The sequence below is a fragment of the Chrysemys picta genome, chromosome 11 (assembly GCF_011386835.1).
Source record: "Chrysemys picta bellii isolate R12L10 chromosome 11, ASM1138683v2, whole genome shotgun sequence".
Classification (NCBI taxonomy): domain Eukaryota; kingdom Metazoa; phylum Chordata; order Testudines; family Emydidae; genus Chrysemys; species Chrysemys picta.
In genome coordinates, this window is record NC_088801.1 from 4,210,317 (window position 1) to 4,234,400 (window position 24,084).

Genomic DNA, 24,084 nt, shown 5'->3' on the forward strand with positions numbered 1-24,084 from the left:
AGACATTCTACTATCGCAGATCACTCTACTCACTTCTCTCATTTAGTCCACACTTTCCCTGTTTGGCTTATTAGTTTGTTGTTGAGTTCGCCATTATCCCGTACTATCAAACCTAACTACTTGAACTTCTGTACCTGTGGTCATGGCTGGCCCCACAGAGGTATGGCCTTGTTGTCTTCCTGCAAAGTATCATTGAATCTACAGAGCATATACTCTGCTTTAATTCTGTCAATTTTCACGCCATTTCTTTCAAGTGCGCACCTCCACCTAACTAAATCTTCTTCCACTTCTTCTTTGCTCTCCCCCACAAGCACTACATTGTCTGCAAAAAGCATACACCAGGGTGTCACCCTCTGGATGTTTTCTGTAAGTTCATCAAGCACCAATGTGAACAAAAAGCATCTTCGTGTACTCCAATTCTTCCTAGAAACTGTTCCGTTTCTCCACGTGACCATCTCACTGTGGTAACAGCACCCCTGTGCACGTCCTGGGTGAATTTGATATAGTCTTCAGGTATCTGTTTTATTCTCATGCACCACCAGATGACTTCTCTTGAAATGCAGTCAAAGACTTCTCAAGACTGATGAATACTATGCGCCGGGTTTTCCTGTTTTCTGTATATTTTTCCACGAGCAATCTTAATGCAAAGATAGCAACATCTTTAGTTCTCTTATCACAGGCCTTTGCTAGTCCAAATGTTTCTTCCTCGCACTCCTTTGTTTCAAGATGAGCATATCAGTCTTCCAAGGCTTTGGCCTTAGTGGCTGCCATCTCTTTCTTTGCTCGCTCGCTTTCTGGCTTTTTTATACTCCTGCAAATCCTGCTGTTGGGGAGCTTTGGTTGCCAGAGTTTAAAACAATTTTTCTTTTATTTCACAGCCTCTCAAAATTTTTCACTCCACCACCAGATCTCCTTTGTTTCACCAGCCAAGGTTTTTGCACATTCTTGAAATTTGATTGCAATCTGATTCCATCATGGATTCGTATTTTCTCTTAACCCTTCTAAAGAGATCTTCTCCCAACACTTTCATTTTAAACTCCTTGCTAACTTCATTAAGCTTCCACCACTTGGGTTTTCTTCTGCTTTGGCCATTTTCTTCTCATGAACGATATGGACCCATAGTCAAAAAGCAGCATTCTATGTTGAGTTGCAATGCTTTCCCCTGGGATGAGCTTACAGTTATTGACGTTCTTCAGCTCAGCTCAATTTATCAGGAAGTAATCTATCTGCGCCCTTATACTACCACTGTTATGGGTAATCAGACGTTCTTCATTCTTTGCGAAAAATGTATTAACAACTTCCAAATCATAAGGCTGAGCATCTTGTAGGATAATTTCCCCTTGCTTATTCCTACGTCCATATGCCTGGCTACCACGTTACCTTTTGAAGCATTTACCATCTCTCCCTACATGACCAGTAAGGTCAGCTCCCATGGTAACTCCTTCATGCCTTATCACTTTCTGTACAACAGTGCCCATTTTTTCCTGGAAAACCTCTTTTTCTTGTTCATCACATCCCACTTGCAGGGCGTAGGCACATGGGACATTTAGGGGGCCATTTGCAAGAGCTAGCTCAACCAAAATTATCCTGTCACTTATCCTATCTGCAACCCTTCCGCATTCCCTCGCCGCTTTGTCTGAAACTATGCCAACTCCATTCCTATGATTCTGCGTGCCATAGCATAGCAGCTTATAGCCTTCTCCAATATCACTTGCCTTTGCTCCTTACTATTCGGTCTTTGGAATGCAGACAATCTGTACTTGCCTTTTCCCTAACATCTGACCCAGCTCTGCCCCTTTTCCCGTTCATGTCTCTGTATTCCACGGTACCAGCCTTATTTTCTGGACTCTCTTCTTTGACTGCATCTGTCCAGATTGATGCAGGAGCCCTGGCTGCAGCACTCAGACAAGGGTGCTACCTTTCTCTTCCAAGGACCACCTAGTTTTCATGCCGGATGCATAAAGGACTCATTTCATGGATTTCTCTGGCAACGTTTTACAGCTGGTGGCTACCTGACACCAACCACCTCCCTTTTTCAGCCGAGCTTGGGACCGGCTACGGTGAAGTTGCTCTTCCCTCTTTAGGCTGGGTAAAAAGGCTAAGGTGGCATATTGAATGCCTCAGGGCCCTGCTCATGGGAGAGTCTCCCGGCGCTGGCATTGGAGAAGACAGCCCGACGGCTGTCCTTAAAGGACTGCCTTCATGAGTCCTAGCACAAAGGGCATGCTGGGGGTGAGAGAGGTGGAAGTGGGGTGGGTCCACCACACGCAGTGTTGCAGAGATTTCGGGTGACTGTGCATCTCAGAAGCAGCCTTAGAGACGTCCATAATTTAGACAGGTCCCCGACGCTGTCATGATTTACACTGGACATGTCTCCAGTCCCTGGATTGGGACACCTTTGGGGTCTGAGCTCTGTGCTGTGCCTCTTAGAGGGAAGTGGTGAGGTGCACCCCCAGACACTGAGTTACTTAGAGACCAACAAGCCTTGTGTATTGGGAAATTGCCCAACCTAGGTCTTGAGACTCAGGTATCCTTCTCAGCCCCTTCCTGTTATTTTCCTGTTCACTCCGGCATTCGCTCCTGCCAACTCCCTAGCTAACCTCTCAGCATGCATCTAGCAGTCCAGTATGGAGATGCGTTTTAAAATAAACCCATATCCTCTCCCTGAGATTAGAGGGAAGTTTGCTTGTATGTTACCAAAGTAACCAAGGAAGCAACCTCTTGACACTACTGCGTGCGTCCTTGGCTGTTTTAATGGGCTATTGGCAAGGACTGTCCCATCAAATGATATAACCAGACCCTTCCAGCAAACCGGCTTTAATGAGGAAAACTCCTGCTTCTGCAACTGCTAATGTCATAAAGGGCAATTTTATGGCTAAATCTCAGAAAAGAAACGAAAAAAACAAACCCAAACCTCAATTTTAAAATGTGGTCAAAGGAGTCTGCAGGAATTGTTGCCAATTATTTTAACAACTCCAACCTGTTTCTCAAGCAGAAGAAACCCCGCTTTTCTTCAGCCTTTGGGGAACAGAAAGTTTCTGATTAGCTCTTCGGAATGAAAGGAAACACATCAGGGGTTTTATAGAGTCAAGCTGTTCATGTGTCTTGAGAACAGTACAAGCCATGGCTGCGCTGAAAGATCTAACAGGTGCTGCGTGACGCTATGCAGCAGAAGCACAAGCCATGCGGGCTCCAACTACTGTTCACAAAAGGATGCTTTCTTCCCCTCCAGCCAGCACCTTCCTTTCTCTGTGTTCATGCTCTGGGCTTTGTTTCAGGGACCTATAGTCACGGCTTGTGCCAGGAGCAGTGCTGAACTGCTAATCTTGCTTCAGTCAAGTCCCCCCACCCTGCCTCCAGAGCAACTTCTGCTATGAGGCTTTCAAGAAATTTAGCTGGTGATCACTAAATTGGAGGGCAGTTGGGGGCAGTTTATGCATTGAGCAAGACATTAGTGGAGCTGCTAGCATGTTTGGGCTGGGTCTGCCCCCCCTTACGTGTTTGGAGAGTATTTACTACATCAAGAGGGAGGATAGTCCACTGGCTAGGGTGCTAACCATGGATTTATGAGACTCAGGTTCCCTTTTTGCTCTATCAGAGCAAACCTATGTGACCTTAGGCCAGTGACTTAGCGTCTGTGCCTCAGTTTCCCATCTGTAAAATGGGACTCATAGCCCTCTCTGACCTAACAAGAGGGTTGTGAGGCTAAATACATTAAAGACTTCTAGGTGCTCAGAATCTATGCTAATAGGTGCCAGATAAATGCCTGTGACAGATACATGTAGTTACAGAAACAGCCAAGGCCAGAATTTTAAAAAGGGCCCAGCACCTACAGTCAGGGCCCGATTTTCTACAGCGATCTGTACCTTAGGCACTGAGCAGTTTTGAAAAGCTGACCCTGAGTTGAAACCTGAGTGGAATAATAGGCCTGTATCCCTCAGCGTTCTATTTTTTTCCAAAGGCAAAGAGCAACTCTATCATTCCAGTCTGAATTTAAATGTATCGTAAATGGTATGCCTGCTGCTGGAATACTGTATCCAGTTCGTGCGTGTCTGCAATTCAAGAAGGATGTTGATCAATTGGAGAGGGTTCAGAGAAGAGCTACAAGAATGATTAAAGGATTGGAAAACCTGCCTTATAGTGATAGACTCAAGGAACACAATCTATTTGGTTTAAGAAGGAGAAGCTTAAGGGGTGACGTGGTCACAGTCTGTAAGTGCCCACGTAGGGAACAAATATTTAATAATGGGCTCCTCGGTCTAGCAGACTCATGTATAACATGACCCAATGGCTGGAAGTTGAAGCTAGACAAATTCAGACTGGAACTAAGATATACATTTTTAACAGTGAGTGTAATTAACCATTGGAACAGTTTAGCTAGTGTCCTAAGTGGATTCTCCATCACTGACAATTTTTCAATGAAGATTGGATGTTTTCCTAAAAGATCTTCTCTGGGAATTATTTTAGGGATGTTCTAGGCCAAGGGTTCTCAACCTTTTTCTTTCGGAGGCCCCCCGCAACATGCTTTAAAAACTCCATGGCCCATCTGTGCCACAATAACTGGTTATCTGCATATAAAAGACAGGGCTGGTGTTAGGGGGTAGCAAACAGGGCAATTGCCTGGGGCCCCACGCACATGGGTCCCCACAAAGCTACATTGCTCAGGCTTCGGCTTCAGTCCGGGTGGCGGGGGTAAGAGCCCCAGGCTTCAGCCCCATGTGGTGGGGCTTTGACTTTCTGCCCTGAGCCCCAGCGAGTCTAATGCTGGCCCTGCTTGGCGGCCCCCCCTGAAACCAGCTCACGTCCCCTCAGGGAGCCCCGACCCCTGGCTGAGAACTACTGTTCTATGGCCTTTGTCAATCAGGAGGTTAGACTAGAAGAGCATAGTGGTCCTTTCTGGCATTGGCATCTATGAATCTATGTAGATTAAGGATAACAGCAAGAAAGAACAAAAGTAGAGTCCTCCAGGACAGAGCGCAGCGTGTGGATGTGTCTCCTGCAGTGACTCACAGAACGGACTGGCTCCTGTCTTGCTGAAATGTCAGGAACAAGGAAATGAAGATGTTATAGCACAGCTCCATGGCCCAGACTGAGAAGAATGGGCTGATAGCATTTAAGGTGGGAGTTTCCCCTGTATACTTGGAGCACTTCTGAAAATCTCACCCTGTGTCACGAGCTGAGTGGGATAACATATGCTTCAAGAAATAAAGGAACCGTTTATTTATCTACTCACATTTTAAAAATACACCTCCTCCATACATTAAAATTACAACATAAACATAGACAAAGGACAGCCAGTAAATGGTTCCCCTCCAACCCCTGCCCCCCTCAACAAAGAGGCGAATTAGGTGGGTTTTCCAGCACGCCCAGCAAATAAATCACAAATAACAACCAGAACAAATCTGGGCCTTGGCTGAGGAAAATGGAGGGAGCGAGTTCTAAACCGGAGGTCCCCTCACAGAGAATGCCCTGCCAGAATCTCCCTTTAAGGATGGGGAGCCAAATTCCGTTCTCATTTACTCCGATGTAAAGCTGGAGTCGCTCCATTGACTTCCAGAAAATGGCTCCATATTGATGTTTTTCTTTTGATTTATAGGCACATCCCATAATAAGGAACCTCTCTCCTTTGCTCTAGGCACTCCCGGGCACATTTTAAACCTACCCTTCCAAAAACAGGGATCCTCCCTTTACCCAATAACTGACAAAGAAAGATGAAAACGTCGTTGAGATCTTACTCGCGCCCACCAGATTCCTGCCAGGCTGTCTCCGCTTGGAGAAAACACAGAGGCCCTTCAGCATGTCTTGAAGGTCAGCAAACTAGGACAATTTTGGATCCGGGGTGGGGAGTGAGTTGGACAGCTGAAGGGGCCTCACAGAGCACAGCCCGCTAGCTGCCCGTTATCTTTTATACACACTTAGCTCCAGCGTAGGCCGTTCAGCAATCTCATCTGTGGCGGTACAGCACGGGGAGGGAGGTGGCCTTTCAGATAAACCTTTTTTTAGCAGAAACAATCATTTCTGCTTTACGCTGGAGCTCATCAACAGAGGAGAAGAACGACTGGGGCGTATTGGTCAATCATAGTGTAACACCGACAGCTCCCAGTCGTTGGTGGCTGGGATCGAACCTGGGACCTCAATGCATGAGTCTCTGCCGCATGAGCTAAAAGCCACATTGTCCTTAGCGAAGGCTGTAGCAGACTCACTAATCTCTAAGGGCAGGTCCGCCGGATCGGCAGGTAGAGATCAATCTATTGGGGATCGATTTATCGCGTCTTGTCTAGACGTGGATAAATCGATCCCCGAACGCGCTCCCCGTCGACTCCGGAACTCCAGCTCGCGAGAGGCGGAAGCGGAGTCGACGGGGGAGTGGCAGCGGTCGACTCGCCGCCATCCTCATGGCCAGGTAAGTTGACCTAAGATACGTCGACTTCAGCTACGCTATTCGCGTAGCTGAAGTTGCGTATCTTCGGTCGATTACCCCCCTGCCCCCGGGGTGTACCAGGGCTAAGTAGTCTCAGTGCCATTAGTGAGGACAGAACACCACACCCCGGAGGTGCGTGGGTTACAATAGGATGATTATGAAACACCAATGTGATGTGGTGGTGAAAAAGGCATCGCGACTGTCTCTGTGATGTATCAGGAGCGGTATTTCCAGCAGAGACAGAGAAGTAGTAATGCCATTGGACAAGGCACTGGCCTCTGGAATACTGTGTACAGTTCTGGTCAGCCATGTTCAGGAAAGATGGACTCAAACTGGAACGGGTGCAGAGAACAGTTCTAGGATGACCAGGGGAAAGGAGGGCCTGTCTTACGAGAAGAGACCGGAAGAGTCTAGCAACATGAAGGCTGAGAGGGGAGCTGAGTGCTGTCTGTAAGTACATCAGGGGCTACACACCATGGAAGGAGGGGAGCTATTAAAGCTAAATGACAATGCTGGTATGGGGAGAAACTGACCATGCATACATTTAAGCTGGAAATTAGAGGAAGGTTTCTAGCCATTAGTGGAGTGAGGTTCTGGAACAGCTTCCCAACAGAAGAAGCAGGAGACTGGGTGCCCTGTCCCAGGAAATTCTTTCCAGTTCTTGTCCCTATGGGCTTCACAGATCAAAACCAACACCTGGCCTTCTACTTGGCACAAGGGCAGATCCCAAAGCACTAGAATCAGAGATACTACAGTCAGAAAGGACCATTAGATCCAGTCTGACCTTGCTTCCCCGCTTGACTAGGGTCTGGTGCTCCTGGAAAGATGGACCCCATCACCAAACTCTGCACCAGCTTCCCTCTCTAGATAGATTGAAGATATAGCCCATGAAGTGTGCCCGACAGTAGGTGTACCTATTAGAGGGGACACCCGTGCATCCAAGAACAAGATTTTTCCCAAGGTGTTTGACCCAAGAGTCAGCATAGTCATTTTTTTCATAGGCAGTAATGAGTTGTAAAGTCCACGGCGGTCATTTGATGAGGCAGTGTTGCCGAGTGGATGGCACACCAACCTGGGACTCAGCAGACCACGGTTCATTCCTGGTTCTGTTGTGTGACGATGGGGAAATCACTAGGCCTCTGTTTTGCCATCTGTAAAATGGGGAATTGTAAAGTGTTTTCAGATCTACCGATGATAGGCGCTAAGTATTATGGAATTTGGGGGGGTTCATATTTCAAGGTTCTTCTTTTCTACAGAAATAATCAGTGCTAGCAATTCAGCTTTCCTGAGCAGTCTCCTCTAACAAACCACTGAGTACAACCCTGTGTTTAAGAGCAACCCTACAAAAACAAACCAGTATATGCAACCCAGCACATATGAGCAGCCCTACAGTACTTTAACAGCACAATCAATTCAACCCACACTGCAACCATACGACAACGAACAAGGGTGTAGTGCCTAGTGGTGATGAGTAGCCCTACAATGAAATGCCCCCTGATTATAAGCAACCCTACAATAACAAACCTTCCTTCAAAGTGTACGCACCTCTGTTGGAGGGGGGGGGAATGATGAGGCAACGGATTTTAATGTCATGCTTTAGAGAACGCTATATCCTATAAATAGCAGTCAGTGGCAGACAGGATGTCGCTAATGCTTTGTGGGAAATGTACAGCTAAATGTATCAGAGCTTGCGTCCTCCCCGCGTATTGCAGAATGCAGCAGAGGCATTCCTCTCGCTAGGCAGAAAGGCGCAGTGTTTGATCACATCCACATGAGACAGCCTGCCCCCAGACAGGGATGATGCAATGGGGCTAAAAGGTCAAACCGGAACTATTTTATTGGGGCTGATGGTGAAAATACCAGAACCAAGCCACAATTAGGGCGAGGCTTTTATTGTCTGGCGGTTGTTCCCATTAAAATAACCTCCCAAATTAGCCCCAGCTGTTAGCAGGTTTCATCATTAAAACTTGTTTGGTATCTGGACGGGAAGAAGGAAAAATCCCTTTTAAAGAACATGATTCCCCCTCTTCCTCTCTCTGTCACCACTTTCTGCTTCCCTTTTTTGAGGCGCATGCACCACATAAGGTCTACCTCACTAACTTCCTGTAGCGTTACCGTTTCACATGCATCCCGCATGGGGACTGATCAGACTGCAGCACTGTGTCGGCACAGGGAGGTGTGGCGTTGACACATGATGCCTATGCGAGGTCATGACACGAAGCTGTGAGGCCGTTGGGTTAGGCCGTCTGGGTCGCGATGCTGTGATTTGGAACATTCTCTTTCTTTCCAGAGATGTAGATTGCAGAGAAGACCCATGGAAATCTGTGGGACCAATCCATGGAGTGTGAGATAAGACCAGGAGATATTTATAAGCTGAAAGACGCATATGAATATTCCCCTGAAAGACAAAGAGTAACTGGAGAGGTGCTGGGTCCTTTCAAAGATTTGTTCTGCCTCCCCTAACTTTCCCTGACATTCCAAATGACTCCAATATACCCATGCTCCATTTCAGCTAATGGCATTTTTGAGACACCACAATGAACTCTGTAGACTAGATGGGCTCTCAAACTGTGGGCTGGGACCCCAAAGTGGGGACGCCAGGGCTGGCTTAGACTTGTTGGGGCCCATGGCCAGAGCCGAAGCCCGAGCCCCACTACCTGAGGCTTAAGCCTGAAGGTTTCAGCCTTTTGTGTTGGGACTCAGGTTACAGCCTCCCCCTCCCTGGGGCTGAAGCCCTTGGACTTCAGCTTTGCCCCCCTCCCCCCGCTGCCCACCCGGATCAGTAAGGCTCGGACGGGCTCAGGCTTCGTTTCCCCTTTCTGGGGTGGTGTAGTAATTTTCATTGTCAGAAGGGGGTTGTGAACCTCTGGTTTGAGAACCCCTGGTTTAGAGGATTAGCAATGGGATAGACAGCCTTTAATCTCTAGTTTATCAGTCCAGTTCCAGGCCCGAGTGAACAGGGAAGAACGCCACTGCCCCTCAAGGCTGTTTGTGGCTCTGCGTGGTAAGAGTTGGGGTCTAAGTGCAGCTGGAAGAGAGTGAATGTTCTCGTCACCACAACCGATACTGGTTGGCAGAGAGTCCTAGGACTGAGTGGACCATAGAGACCGTACTGCCCCATTATAGATGGTACCTCCAGGTCTGAGATGATGTGGTAAAATCTGACATTGCTGTTGTACCTGGGGATAGGCCAAAGGCTGCATTCTTCAAGGGTGGCATGTCAAACTGACACCTCTCACTATTAATAAAACAGACAAGGAAATGCCTCGGATGTTTTTGAACAACGGGAAGTCTAGGTCCTCAGTGATGATTATGTGCAATACCTAGATAACAGCGGTAGGGGTTTTTGCAGAGCTATCCTAACTCAGTTTGCCTAAGTGACTTAATTCAGCATAGCAGGGATGGAGGAAACCATTGGGAAAAATTTAAATTTAAACTTTCACCCCAAATGTGAAACAAATTTTCTTGGATGTTGGAAAAAGTTCAGTTCTCTCACTTGCTAATTGCCTTTTTGCTTCCTGTGTTTGCCAAGGCTGAGTTTCACATAAGGTAGAGAAGGAGATTGTTAAATCAGTATATATGGAGATATACCTATCTCAGAGAGCTGGAAGGAACCCTGAAAGGTCATGGAGTCCAGCCCCCTGCCTTCACTAGCAGGACCAGGTACTGATTTTTGCCCCAGAATCCTAAGTGGCCCCCCTCAAGGATTGAACACACAACCCTGGGTTGAGTAGGCCAATGCTCAAACCACGGAGCTATCCCTCCCCACTAAAACTTAAATCAACTAACCCAGGCAGGTTAAATCATCCAGCCAGTGCAAATCATTTCCTTAAACCAAAAGTTCTAGTGTTCCAGCTGGTTTAATTTTTAATGTTTCTTTAAAAAAATTTCTTGTGGTATTTTCACCCCATCTGGAAACACAAAGGGATTGGAAAGGTCAGGAAAAAAACAGCGCTTACATGCCATGGTGATGGACACTGTTGGACAGACAGACAGACATCTTTGTCTTAAGCTTGATGTCCCACTAAGCAGTTTTGGAGTAAAGATGAATCTGACCTGCAAATTTGTAAGCAGATTCATAGCGAGATCCAGATCTTGAGACTTTTTTGGATCCAGGTTTTTGGTTCTGCCTGTTATATAAGGATCAGGAGCAGCTGCAAAGCTCAGATTCAGTGGTGAACTCCCCAGAGGGCTGTGGATATGGGGTTTGGCTTGAGCCCAGAGCCCATCTCAAGTTTTCAATGTTGATCTTTTATGGGAACTGAACATTTGAACCTTTTCCCCCATTGTATCCTGCTTGTGTAACTACTGCATTCCTGGCTTTTTTGGCCTACAAAGAATATATTGTAGTGAGAGTAGAGAGGAGGGGCCTGAACGATGATTGGCACCCCTCAGCACTACTATAAATTCATTCACAAAATCATAGATTCAAAGGCCAGAAGGGACCACTGTAATCTTCTAGACTGACCTCCTGTATAACCGAGGCCAGAGAACTTAAAAACATAAGAACGGCCATACTGGGTCAGACCAAAGGTGCATCTAGCCCAGTATCCTATCTTCCAACAGTGGCCAATGCCAGGTGCTTCAGAGCGAGTGAACAGAACAGTGCAGTTATCAAGTGATTTATCCCCTGTTGCCCATTCCCAGCATCTGGCACTCAGAGGCTTAGGGACACTCATACCATGGGGTTGTGTCCCTGACCATCCTGGCTAGTAGTCATTGATGGACCTGTCCTCCATCAACTTATCCCATTCTTTTTTGAACCTAGTTATACTTTTGGCCTTCACAACATCCCCTGGCAATGAGTTCCACAGGTTGACTGTGCCTACTATGAAGAAGTACTTCCTTTTGTTTGTTTTAAACCTGCTGCCTGTTAATTTCATTGGGTGACCCCTAGTTCTTGGGTTATGTGAAGGGGTAAATACTTCCTTATTTACTTTCTTCACACCACTGAAAATTGTATAGACCTCTATCATATCCCCCGTTAGTCGTCTCTTTTTCCAAGCTGAACAGTCCCAGTCTTTTTAATCGCTCCTCATACGGAAGCTGTTCCATCCCCCTAATCATTTTGTTGTCCTTCTCTGCACCTTTTCCAATTCTCATATATCTTTTTTGAGATGGGGTGACCAGAACACAGTATTCAAGGTGTGGGGGTACCAGGGATTTCTATAGTGGCGTTATATTTCCTGTCTTATTGTCTATCCCTTTCCTAATGGTTCCTAACATTCTGTTCACTTTTTTGACTTCCACTGCACATGGAGCGGATGTTTTCAGAGAACTGTCCACAATGACTCCAAAATTTCTTTCCTAAGTGGAAACAGCTAATTTATACTCCATCATTTTATATGTGTAGTTAGGATTATGTTTTTCTCTCCCAGTCACCCAGTTTTGTAACTCTTTGCAGTCAACTTGGGACTTAACTTTCCTGAGTAATTTTGTATTGTCTGCAAACTTTGCCACCACTTTTTCCCAGATCATTTACGAATATATTGAAGAGCACTGGTCCTAAGTACATATCCCTGAGGGACACCACAATTTACCTCTCTCCATTCTGAAAACTGCTCATTTAGTCCTATTCTTTGTTTCCTATCTTTTAGCCAGTTACCAATCCATGAGAGGACCTTCTCTCTTATCCCATGACTCCTTACTTTGCTTAAGAGCCTTTGGTGAGGGACTTTGTCAAAGGCTTTCTGAAAGTTCAAGTACACTATATCCACTGGATCACCCTTGTCTACATGTTTGTTATGGAGATATACTTATCTCATAGAACTGGAAGGGACCCCAACAGGTCATTGAGTCCAGCCCCCTGCCTTCACTGGCAGGACCAAGTACTGATTTTGCCCCAGATCCCTAAGTGGCCCCCTCAAGGATTGAGCTCATAACCCTGGGTTTAGCAGGCCAATGCTCAAACCCCTGAGCGATCCCTCCCTCGTTGACCCTTTCAAAGAATTCTAGTAGATTGGTGAAGCATGATTTCCCTGGACACAATTCTTGCTGACTCTTCCCCAACAAATCGTGTCCATCTCTATGTCTGATCATTCTGTTCTTTACTATTGTTTCAACCAATTTGCCTGGTACTGAAGTCAGGCTTCATTCTCATCATCGTGTGCCCATTACACTTCTAGCATTTAGGGCAGTGACAAAGCTCCTGTCTCTTTCTGGCAAGTCTTTCAATGCTCCCCCAGCTGTGCCCCAGGTTTTTCAGCTCAGCTGCCACAGCTCTTCGCCATGTTGTTTTCGGGCAGCCTCATTTTCGCTTACCTTCAGGTGTCCATCTTATTGCCACTCTGGTCGTGGAATCAGTTTCCATCCGAAGCACATGGCCAATCCATCTCCAGAATCTCCTGGCAATGATCGTGCACATATCCTCTTGGCTGCACTGTGTCAATAGATCTTGGTTTGAGATTGTTCTGAGCCAAACTATATGGAGGATTTTTCTGAGGCAGGTTGTATGGAATGAAGACAGTTTGGACATGTCGTACTTTCTCATTCCCCAGCATTCTGCACTATAAAGTAATGTTGAAAGTACGCAGCTCTGATAAAAGTTAGGCTTACCGGCCTGTAATTGCCAGGATTGACTCTGGAGCCTTTTTTAAAAATTGGCATCACATTAACTATCCCCCAGGCATCTGGTACCGAAGCTGATTAAAGTAATAAGTTATATACCACAGTTAGTAGTTCTGCAATTTCATCTTTGAGTTCCTTCTGAACTCTTGGGTGAATCCCATCCGGTCCTGGTGACTTACTGCTGTTTAATTTATCAATTTGTTCCAATTTATTCCTCTACTGAAACCTCAGTCTGGGACAGCTCCTCAGATCTGTCACCTAAAAAAATGGCTCAGGTGTGGGGACCTCCTTCACATCCTCTGCAGTGAAGACCAATGCAAAGAATTCATTTAGCTTTTCCACAATGGCTTTATCTTCCTTGAGTGCTCCTTTAGCACCTCAATCGTCCAGAGGCCCCACTCATTGTTTGGCAGGCTTCCTGCTTCTGATGTAAAAAATGGCTGCTGTTAGTTTTTGAGCCTTTTGCAAGTTGATCTTCGAATTCCTTTTTGGCCTGCCTAACTATATGTTTACATTTGACTTGCCACCGTTTTTGCTCCTTTCTATTTTCCTCGTTAGGATTCGAGTTCCAATTTTTAAAGAATGCCCTTTTGCCTCTAACCATCCCTTTTAGTCTGTTGTTTAGCCACGGTGGTATTTTTTTTTTTTTTGGTCCTCTTACTATTTTTTTAACATTGGGTATACATTTAATTTGAGCCTCTGTTGTGGTGTTTTTAAACAATTCCATGCAGTTTGCAGGCATTTCATTCTTGTAGCTGTTCCTTTTCATTTCCATTTAACTAGCCTCCCCATTTTTGTGTAGTTCCCCTTTCTGAAGTGAAACGTTACTGTGATGGGCTTCTTTGGTATTCACCCCTCCCCACACACAATGATGTTAAATTTAATTATATTATGGATGCTATTACCGAGCAGTTCAGCTATATTCATCTCTTGGACCAGATCCCGTGCTCCATTTAGGACGAAATCAATAATTGCCTCTCCCCTTGTGGGTTCCAGGGCTAGCTGCTCTGAGAAGCCGTCATTAATGGTGTCTAGAAACTTTATCTCTGCATCCCATCCTGAGGTGACATGCACCCAGTCAATATGGAATTAGTTGAAATTTCCCATTATTATTGAGTTTTCTATTTTTGTAGCATCTCTACTTTCCCTGAGCATTTCACAATCACCATCACCATCTAGTTCAGTATATTCCTACTGCTATACTCTTATTATTCAATCATGGAATTTCTATCCATGGTACTGTTTGATTCATTACGATTTTTACTGTATTGACTCTATGCTTTCTTTCACAGCATGACCTACACTGTCATTCCTATATATTTTGTACCCTGGTATTATTGTGTCCCATTGATTATCCTCATTGCACCAAGTTTCTGTGATGCCTATCCTCATTTAATACCAGGCACTCAAGTTCACCCACTTAGTATCTAGACTTGCAGTGTTAATTCTTGGTTTGAAATAGAGCCTATCTTTTAGAAAGACATCCAAGCTTGGTTTAAAAATTGCTAGTGATGGACAATCTACCACAACCCTAGGTAAATTGTTCCAATGGCTAATTACTGTCACTGTTAAAAAATTGTGGTTTATTTCCAGTCTGAAGCTGGCTAGCTTCAACTTCCAGCCTTTGGCTCTTGTTATACATAAGCTAGTAATCAGCTAACTGGGATGGAGATTGCAAGAGTAGACAGAAAACGTGAGCTGAAATACACTTACTGGAATACCAATAGTAAATAATACTATAATAGCAAACGAGGTGCTCCTCACGTTAACCCCTCGTCATGCGCATTGGGTCTGACTTTTTGTCAAAATGGTGATGAATCATTGACTGTCTCTAAGACTTAGCAGCGGGAGGACGTTGGATCTCCGGTAACACAGAGCTGTTTCCAGCATTGTTCAGAATCAGGACCAGATTTGTAGGCAGCTGAGCGAGCTGAACCCATCCATCCAACAGTTCATGTCACAGCGCCTGCGGTGGAGGCTGATATTAAAATACAGCATATGGAAGATCTTAACGAGCACAGATTTATGGAGCAGGCAGTGCAAAGACGCCAGGATGCACACACCCACTAATCTCCCTGCTACATGGTCTGCGGGCCCGATCCTGCCTGGAAATCAGTTCCCATGGGCTGGGGCAGGATTCCAGCTGCGAGATATCTCCCATACCTGCCAGACTGTACGTGCATCCCTCTTAACTCCTCTCCCCCCATCCCTGACAAGGAAGGAAAGAACCTGACTCCGCAGCACTGACCAGCTCAGGCAGGAAATACACGGAGCAGCTAACGGCACATTTTAAGGGGAAATAATGGGGCGTTACGTCTCCCTCCTCGTTACTTTTAGGGGAAGCCCATAAGATGGGTTTTTTTTTCCCTTTTTAAAATGTAAGTGTCCTTAGTGCAAGCCAACAAGAGGGGAAGGGGAATTGGAGAGGGTGGCTGAGGCATTAAGAAAGAGAATCTTGAATAAACAGAAGTTGGCCCCAGTCTCCTAACCCCCTCTGAGTCATCCTCCGCAGGCTCAGATAACACCCACCTTTACCCTCCCCGAGACATAGCAACACAAAGGGCCTGGCTTCTGCATTTCCTGGCCACCCATGATTCCAGTTCCAAATGAGACATCTCAACCCTTGGCTCTCTCTTTTCTCTTTAAAAATACCAGTACTGTATGCCTGTGCTTTCTGTGTCCTGCACCTTTAAATCTCTAAGGAGACAGGCAGCCATTTTGCGTTGAGTTCAGTACAAAGGAGACGCTCACACTGCGCTCTCTCTCATGGCGATTTTGTTGGTTCTTGCTTTTTGCTAGTCTGAAAGCCATTTGGGCGGAAGGTATCAGCTTGCTCATTGTATATGGAAAAATGTCAGTGCTTTGATCCATCTCTGTTTATGGAAGACTCCGTTTTTGTCCCCTAGGAACATTCTACCGAGTATCACTGCTTTTATTGTTGTTTTATTGAAATAAGATCTCTGGAGATTCCTATGTTGCCAGAAACATTTTTCCCACCTTAAGGAGCTCAGATATTTTGAGTCTCTTCCGTGTTTACTACTGTAGCCTAAATTGCGTCCCCCAAAAACAATTGCACACAAAAGCGCAGCTCACAATTTCCTGTGTGATGCAGGGTGTATTCTATTGAATATTACCCAGCTCCTTTAAGATCCCCAACCTCTGAGGAACAGGTGAGATTTGAAGGTTGCAGGGCCTGTCTGTGCCTATTTATGAAACTCTTTATACACATCTGTATTATTCCCCAATTTCACAACTTAGAAACCTGGATTCCTTCATGAAAAAGAAATACACCGAGTTCAATACCCTTTGCAAGTCCCAGTGGCAGCCATTAAACTCCTCCTGCTCCTGATTGTACTCCTACCAGAATATGAATGAGCTGCATCGCTCTGTGCCTCAGCGTCTCCATTTTTAAAAGGTCTAATAATGCTTGTCCGATTCACAGGGTGGTGATGCTCAGTCTGCCCACGTCTGGAAAGCACTTTGGATTCCTCAGAGGGAAGCACTCTTAAAACATGGTCCTTGACAGGCAGGGGAGTGAAGGTGGCCGCTGCACCCTAGAGCAGAAATGAACTGAAGGGCTAATTTCCCACAGCCTGGATTCTTGGTGAGTCATTTAGATGGCCGCAGAGGGCTCTGAGAGTCTCAATCCGGCTACCGATGGGCTGGGAGACTTGGGAATCTCTCGACAACCCTTAACTTAGAACCAACAGCCCTATTTCGGCTCAAATGATCAGTCATATGGTGCTGGGTCCTCCTCGTTTCCCCATTCAAGCAGCTACAAGGTTTGCTGATCGCTCTCCGGAAACACCAGGGTCCCTGGGGAGTGCCGACATTCAGGCCAGTTGGGGATGGATTTATCTATTTTCGATGCTTACCTGGTCCCCCATTATCCTAATATCTGAGCGCCTCACAATCTCTATGGAACTGAGCCTCCCATCATCCCCATTCTATACGTGGGGAAAACGAGGACAGAAAGAGTAAGTGGCGTTCCCAAGATCACACACAAAGTATGGGTCACAACAAACAACTCAACCCAGTTCTTCCAAAGGCCAGGCTAACACCCTAACCACTGGACAATCCATCCTTCTGTGGAGCGTATATCCCTACAGGTCCTTTTGGTGCAGGGCCAGGACAACCTAAAGGCCATCACCTACTTCCCACACATTTTGCGGGGTTCTTAATTCAACGTAGGTGTATTGTTGTCTCATTAAAAACGTATAAAATGTATCACCCTGCTCCCTGAGCTCCTAGTAAAGACCATAGATGCACCATGCTTCCAGAATCTTAATTCATTAAGATTTTCCACATATTTGCCAGCCCCTTCCCCTCTTGAGATCTCAAACCTCAGTTCTTTAAGTCCTGTGGCACCCTTATCATGTAGAGTAGTGTTTCCCAAACCGTGGACTATGGACCACTGGCAGGCCATGGCATGCTCACCAATGATACATGGACAGCTGGTCAGTCATATGCTGCTGATTTGTAAGAGGTTTCCTGACTCCTCTTTCAGGCTACGGGGCTCTGTAGGGAAGCATATGATCTGGCTCTTGCGTAGTAGTCAGTTTGCAAAGAGTCAACCTAAAATAAGGTGAGCTGAGTTCTGCTGCTCTCTGTGTAGGGAGCAGCCTGCTTTGTCTCTCTCTGGTTTTAGTTCTTGTGTGTTAGAGCTCCAGATTCAGTGTGATGTTGCAAGCTTCCAGAATGAAAATGTTATGTTTTTTGTCTAAACTTCTCTCGTGTGTGCATGTGTGCCATGAACATAACAGTTTCCAGCTGCTACATCACACTGAAACAGCTAAAATGCATTCAATCCTTTCCTAGTGTCACTTTTTCATGTAAGCATTTGCTATAGTTTGTCATGGGGATATTTGGGATCGGAGGGGAGCTAATCCAGGTGGTGATGAATTGGAAGAGGAATTGTCCATCAGACAACAACGTCTCTGTTAAAATAAGAACCTCATGACATAGAGAAATATGAGCTAACTGAGATCCGCAAGCCCAGATCCTCAGCTGGTGTAAATTGATATCGCTCCACTGATTTCAGTAGACCTGTGCTTTCTGATGTACACTGGCAGAGGCTTTGTCCTCAGAGACGGTGGCTTGTCCATATTCAAAACTGAGAGGCAGAAAGAGAACCCAGGCATCCTGACGGCCAGGTTCTTGTTGGGATCCCCATACCATGCTGCCGCTCATATGCCATCTTGATTTATGGTCTTGGACACGGTGGTGCCTTTGTTTACATGAAATGCTGTCGAGTCTATGGGGGGATTGCAAGTGTGTCTGTGGTAACGTGTTGTTTGATATTGGTTTGTGCATAGGTCGAAGTTTACCAGAGAGCGAGATGGCTGGAAAGTCAAATTCCCTGCAGGGCTGGCAGCACTGACCTCTGTGTCTGTGAAATCCGGGGATGGCCGATAATGTGCTGCGATACCATTGCTTTCTGCGCTGCAAGGCCTTACGGAGAACACTGCAACGTCTCAGCTGCCAGCGCTGCAGCTCTTTGCAATGTGTCAGGTGAGGTCATGTTCTGGGGAGCGGGGGGAATCACGTTTTCGTGTTATCTGATCCGTCTTGTTGCATTATTATAACAAGCAAACCCCGGAATCCTGGTCAGCGTCCGGGCTGCACACCTGCCTGCGTCCGTCGCTCTCTGCTCCGGCGGTTCTGAGCTGATTGGAACGGATTTGGTTTTTTGAATGAAAAAATCAAGTGTGGGAATTGGGAAGTGCAGCTCTTTAGTGACAGCATCGCGGGTTTCCTCGTGGGGCCTCTCTCACTGATTCCAGATCAAACAGATGTTCCTTTCTAGCGTCCTGCCCCGCAAACTCACCCGCGGTTCCTTCGCCAGCAGCAGACAGGAAGATTCTATAGGACAATCTCTACCCTCAGTAAGGCCTGTGCAACCCCACTGTCACATTCACAGAGTCCAAGGCCAAAAGGGACCGCTCCGATCAGCTAATCTGACCTTCTCCATAGCACGGGCTATGAGCCAAAATCTACAAGGTCCTCACGTGTGTGAATAGCCCCACAGAGATAAATAAATTAATGGAGATCTCCCATCTCCTAGAACAGGAAGGGACCTTGAAAGGTCATCAAGTCCAGCCCCCTGCCTTCACTAGCAGGACCAAGTACTGATTTTGCCCCAGATCCCCAAGTGGCCCCCTCAAGGATTGAACTCACAACCCTGGGTTTAGCAGACCAATGCTCAAACCACTGAGCTATCCCTCCCCCATTAGTGAGTCTACTTCACGGTGACAACAAATGACAACAACTCAGATCCTCATGCTTCAAAAAAGCACCAGCCCCTACCACTTAAGTGCCAGGAGAATCTCCATTAGAGGAGAGAAGAGCGGGGGCTATGACACATAGGTGAGCAGTTCCGATTCCATCCAGAAGAGGGCAATGGTGTACATTAGCCTTCACATTACAATATATGTTAGTGAGAGATGGTAGTGAGGCTCTTCCTTGGAAGGAAGGCGGTCTGGCCCGGGGGTGAGGGCAGTAGCTGGAGACCCACATTTGATTCCCTGCTCTGCTGAAGATTTCCAGTGTGCCCTCTTGTGAGTCCCTTAGCCTCTCTGTGCCTCAGTTCCCCATCTACACAATGGGGATATTAGCACTGCCCTACCTCTCAGGGGTGTTGTGAGGATACACATGTTAAAGACTGTGAGGTGCTCAGATACTGTGGCCATAGGGGCCATATAGCTATTTAAGATAGATAGCTAGATAAATAGCCTCACCCCTTCTATCTCCATCTTGGCTTCCCACCACACACACAGCTCTGGCGATGCCACTCAGTCCCCAGCTCCTTCACATAACTCTGCCAAAACTACTCTGACCAGCAACCCCCCAGCTCCAGCCCTGAGCAGGCCCCCACAATTCTCCTCACTCCTGACCTGCTCTTCTAGTCCTGGGGTCTCACTTTGGTCATAACCAAAAAGCCCTTCAAGCCAGCCCCAGATCTGGGGCCTTCTCATCTCTGTCTCTCTGCCCACCCAACCAACCAACCAAGTTGTGAATTAGTGCTGGGTGTGCAGAAACATCTCCTTATGCCTCATAGGCTATCAGGGTTGGAAAGGATCTCAGGGGGTCATCTAGTCCAACCCCCTGCTCAAAGCAGGACCCATCCCCAGACAGATTTTTGCCCCAGATCCCTAAATGGCCCCTCAAGGATTGAGCTCACAACCCTGGGTTTAGCAGGCCAATGCTGAGCTAGCCCCCTCTGTCCCCCTGGTTCAAACCCACATCTCCAGAAGGGAAAGACCGAATACTTCCTCCTGCCCCTTGACTTTGCTCTAGTCCTAACCCCATCCCCAGCCTTTTCTGAAGTGAAACCATTCTACTTTTTGTTGAGACTGTACTTTGCCAAGCTATCTCCTAAGGGAAAGTGCTGGGTGGCGGAGGAGTTGGCTTTAGGCTGAGTGCAGCCTGTTTGGTCTAGCAGGACCTGGTGACATGGTCAGACTCAACTCCCAGCCACTTACTGTCCTCTAATCACCTTGGGGTATTTCAGGAGGTAAGTGCATTTGATTCATCACTCCTTTATGCAAAGATAGCAGCAGAGGAAACAAACAGCGTGTTCGCTCCCCTCCAGACACTTCCCACTGATAAAATCGTCCCCTGGCTACTCATTATCACAGAGACATCCTGGTTGATTTCACTCCTCTTGGTGTGGGGGAAAAACCCTCTGGAGTTCCTTTGACTTACAAGGTCAACTCACCCAGGCCATCAGCTGGTTGGTGTCTCACTGAGGGCAAGGACCAAATAAACAGCCAAGACGCTGACAGATTGTTCTCCTGCTGCAGAATCCACTGGCCACCGACATATCAAAGTCAAGACTGTGCAAACCTTCTCCCTGGGTGGCGAGCATTCGCTCCAGAACAACAGAGACATCTGCTAGAGCCAGGAAGTGGTTGCTGGCTGGGTTTGGCAACAGGGGAGCTCGTAGCTAATGCATTCTTACCTCATCAGTAGGTGACGCTGCAACAGAAGACGAGGCCCAGCAGAACATTTCAAGGGGGAATAGAGCGGGTGGTTCAGCCAACCAACCAGAAGCAGGGGTCTGCTCACCTCTTCCTGACTCCAGCCAAAGAACAGCGATGGAGCTGGGGTTATGAATTGCTTGTAATAAGGCTATAGGAAATGAGAGATTAAGGAAATGAGTCATTAAGTGATTACAAAGACATGTGGCGCGCACACATTTGTGGCCAGCAATAAAATGTTGAGCAACCGTAAAGTTCGTCTATGGGCGGGTGGGGAGTGTTCCTGCTGAATTCATGCGTGGTGGTCCTGAATTATGGCTTGGTGGACATACCTGAAATGAACCAGTAGCAAGTTTCAGTTACTCGTAGTATAAGATCTGTAAAATAGCTTTGCCTAGCTCAGCATCACTCCTTAGATGCCAGGACCAATGGCCGGACCAGACAGAAATATTCCAGCAAATAAAAGGGGCTCACCCTCTGTTGCTGCAGGATCCAGATGCATGGGGGTTTCTAGTGTGGTGCCTGAGCGTTTGCTCTTTCAAGCCTATTTTGCAGGGCTCTAGTACCATCAGGAAAGCTCCATTATACCCCGCAGCAGACTGGAGCTTGGAAAATGACAGTGGCTGATTCCTTCTGCCCAAGCCTATTAGCAGTTTTCCCCTTTGCTCTGACCAACCTGTGGATCACGCTGTAGCTGCTACAGCACAGAGGTGCTAGGGGGGAGAAGCTGCAGGAAGCTCTTGTTCCCACCCCCATCCTGCCCCGCTGTTTACACTGCCTGTGTACTCTGGGAGCGAGAGGCAGCAGCAGCATTCCCCAGTGCCACCAAAGGGAATGGCTGGATGGGATTGAGGTTGGGTCCTGGGCTGGGCTGGCTAGAAAACAAGAATTCCATTTAGCAAAAAATGTCAAGGTTTCGGCATCTGGTTTCATTGCACACCAGGCCTAAACCAAGACCTTGAATCGCTCAGTGGTTTGAGCATTGGCCTGCTAAAACCAGTGTTGTGGGCTCAATCCTTGAGGTGGGCCATTTAGGGAACTGGGGTAAAAATCTGTCTGGGGATCAGTCCTGTGTTGAGCAGTGGGTTGGACTAGAGGAGTCCCTTCCAATCCTGGTGTTCTATGAACATTTGTGGAAAAACTAGAGCAAGGCCTACACCTAGGGTGACCAGATAACCAGTGTGAAACATTGGGATGCTTTTTCTGTGGGGGGAAGGGTACAGTTATCTATATAAGATAAAGCCCCTAATATTGGGACAATCCTAATAATATCGGGACATCTGGTCACCCCAGCATAGCCCAGCGGTTAGGATACTCACCTGATATGTAGCCCAACTTCAAATTCCTATTCTGCCTGATTGGCAGCAGGGAGTTGAACCTGAGTTCCAGACCGGGCAGCTCTCACCCTCTCTTGATGGGGTTGTTTCATTTTGCATACACAATTAAATATTCATCAGGCTAGATAGAGACTAACTGACGCTATCACCCTGCGGGCTGCAACCCACAGGGTTTCTGGGGTGTCCCTGTGCGGTTCTGACCAGAGATTCCCTCCTGGACCTGAGACACACTCCTGATGAACGTGTCGTCTAAACTTATATACTTCCGCAAAAAGTTTCGGTTTTGACCAATCAACATTTTCCAGCACAAAGCGTGATGTCGAAATATTCTCAACCAGCTCTAGCCAGGATCTTGTTCTGTGGAGGGGGAGCAGTGCCTGTCGTACCTTCAGCTGCTGAGCGCATCCTCTCAGGCACCCCTCCGCGGGCCTTATCCACTCCCAGCCTCCCCTGGGATCCTGCCTCAGCCAAGTACTGCTTAAATAGGCCACCTCCTCCCCCATGTTGCTCTAGCCCTGGAGCTGTGAGTGTTTACAAGGGAATTCCGAAGTAAATTCCGAAGTAGCAGGATTCCGAGGTCACAGCGCCAGGCAGCTGGGATGAGCCATGTATCCCACTGAAACAGGGCCTCCCACACTGTTTGGCTTCAAGAAATTTCTTTAATCCCATCTCCTAAGAAGCCCCATCAGCTTAAAGTGGCCTGAACTCAGGACTGCCCACCCCTGTAGTCTGCGATTGTGCTTGGAGTCTCCCTGGTATTCTTCGGGTGGTGCTGGAGTCACACTGAAACCTGATGCTCAGGCACTTAAGGCCTGAGGTGAGGATACCAGGTCTGAGCCCAATAATCTTATATATATATGTATATTGTTACCCCTTTTGACCCATGCAGTGAGCCAATATTTGGAGTCTTGTGCATTGTTTCTGCTGGGGGCAGTAACTGATGGTGTTTTGCTGATGGGATCTGGTGTATTTATAAAGAAATTTACACACAGTCCTGTTTCGGTGAACACAGGAGGAATCAAAGAGCAGAAGGCAGTTTCTTCGCTCGCAGTTCCAAGCCTCTTCCAAGCCAGCACTCTACCCAAAAGCTTGCCCTCCGCTTCTTCTCAGGGCTACACTACAAGTGCTTCTCTTGCTGTCTCTTGGGCTTCCTTGATGCCATCTCTGGCCTCTTCTTTGGTGTTTCCGCTGCTTCTCTCTCTCACACACACTCAGCCCCCTGCATTTGAGGGAATGAAGAAACACTGGTCTCCCCACCTATCAGATGTGACAAGTGTCAAAGCCAAATAGGGAGGTTATGAAATTTCATTATTAATTCATGAAAATGTTTCATTTCCGATGCCACACGCTACGACAGCTTCACGCAACTTACTTGACCAGCTGTAGGTCTTGCGCAAAGGGACCAATGGTTTTTATTTTGGCCATTTGTGGCTGATAGTTGATGATTGCTATCTCTACAGTAGTTATTTCCTGTGCTTAAAACGAAACCCTGAAATAAATATAACAAAAATTGTATCTCAGTTGCAGATAGCTCCTTTCATCCTGAAACATCCCAAGCAAATAATACTCAAAAGAAATACATACTGCTCACTGAAATACAGCCATCTCTAGCCTGGCATAATGGATGCTCAACAGGGTTCAGTGTACAGTAGTTTAGGAAAGGAAGAGAAGATGAGTTCTCTATCCAACTGAAAATTCAGGGAGAAATTCTAGGGAGAGAGGCTAAGTGAAAAAGGGGAAAGCAGTTGGACAATTCAGCCTGGACAGCCGGGCTAACCTC

General features: G+C 46.8%; 1 long non-coding RNA gene across 1 annotated transcript in view; it reads left to right on the forward strand.

Moving 5' to 3' along the window:
* Positions 1–18,522, forward strand: part of LOC135974293 (uncharacterized) — a 37,994-nt gene extending 19,472 nt beyond the window's left edge. Inside the window, exons 2-3 of the long non-coding RNA XR_010591502.1 lie at positions 16,431–16,592; positions 18,304–18,522. This is a non-coding gene — a long non-coding RNA (uncharacterized LOC135974293). The remainder of the gene's footprint in view (positions 1–16,430; positions 16,593–18,303) is intronic.
* The last annotated feature ends 5,562 nt before the right edge of the window (positions 18,523–24,084 follow it).